Genomic DNA, 1445 nt, shown 5'->3' with positions numbered 1-1445 from the left:
GGCAGTGCTATGGATAATTATTTAATGCAATGAATGAACTTTACCGTTCTCCTTCCAAGAGAGTGAGTGTTATTCTCATTTCCCTTCCCCTCCGTTCATCCTTCATTTCCCTTCTATATCCTATACGTCCGAAGCTTTCAGTGGTTCTATTTGTATCCAGCAGCCTTCATTTACTCGCAATGTCTTACAGTGTCGTCTAATTATCTTAACAAGGCCCTTTTTACAAGGCAAGGCAAGTTATTTGTGAAGCACAATTCAACAACAAGGTTATTCAACGTGATTTATATGAAACATTAAAAGCATCGGGAAAAACACAGAAAACATACAAACTCTGACTCTGGGGACACAGAGCAGACCTGTCCCAGGGGATCTGAGACGTCGGGATGGTGTGTTTTGGTCCTCAACTATTCAGTGCTTTGTAAACAAACAGAAGTAGTTAGAAATCAATTCTTTGACAGGCATGAAGTCAGTGTAAAGATGTGAGGACTGGAGTGATGTGATCGACTTGTTTGGTCTTACTGAGGACTCGAGCAGGTTTCAGTGAACCGATCAGACTGAAATGTGTCAGTCGTGCATCTCCAGCTGACCACCTGTGTTCAGGTTTGGTTAATGCCTATGTCACTTCCTCGCTAGTCATGTTACTGTAGCTGCTGTGTCTGTACAGCTGATCACACAACACTTTGTCACACTCATGAAAGGGGCAAATTATAGAGCGTGCTGTCTTGTGTGTGCTTCTGACTTTTCTCTCTCCATAGCTCCTCTTCACTCAGAAATGATCTAAACTATGTTATATTAGCAGCAACAGAGGGACAAGTTTACGAAAGATAAGATAAGATAAGATATTTCTTTGTTTCCCACAGAAGGGAAACTTCTGCTCATTTGTATCGATTATACCTCTTTGGAGGAACAGTTTGTGTCAGCATCATCCCTCATAAAAACAACCCACATTCTTGTTATTAAGCGCTGATCATGCGTCTGAATGCACACACACAACTCTTCGCGCCTTAGTCCTTGCTGTGCTTGCCTCAGTATCCACACACACACACACACACACACACACACACACACACACACACCTACACTTGAGGAGGTGTGAGAGGTGTCTATGAAACACTAGCTATGTTTGTGTAGAGTACTAGTGAAACACATTGGAGCTCTTCAGATTTCATTCATATGCAAAACACTTGCACACATACATAAATGCACACACACACACACACACACACTCACACACGCACACACGGTACTTATCCCTGCCCACACACTCAACTCATTAGCACACACTTACGACTCACATGGATGTGTTTTCCTGCAGAGAGAGTGAGAGAGGCGGTAACAAATAAAATCAGGGGCTCATCGCGGTACTGTACGGTAATGACTGACAACAATGCCCCCAGATACCCAGATTTAGTTTGAATCCACTGGCGACTTCTTGTAACTCAGCT

The sequence above is a fragment of the Echiichthys vipera genome, assembly GCF_963691815.1.
Source record: "Echiichthys vipera genome assembly, chromosome: 23".
Classification (NCBI taxonomy): domain Eukaryota; kingdom Metazoa; phylum Chordata; class Actinopteri; order Perciformes; family Trachinidae; genus Echiichthys; species Echiichthys vipera.
Note: the sequence above shows the minus strand (reverse complement) of the source record.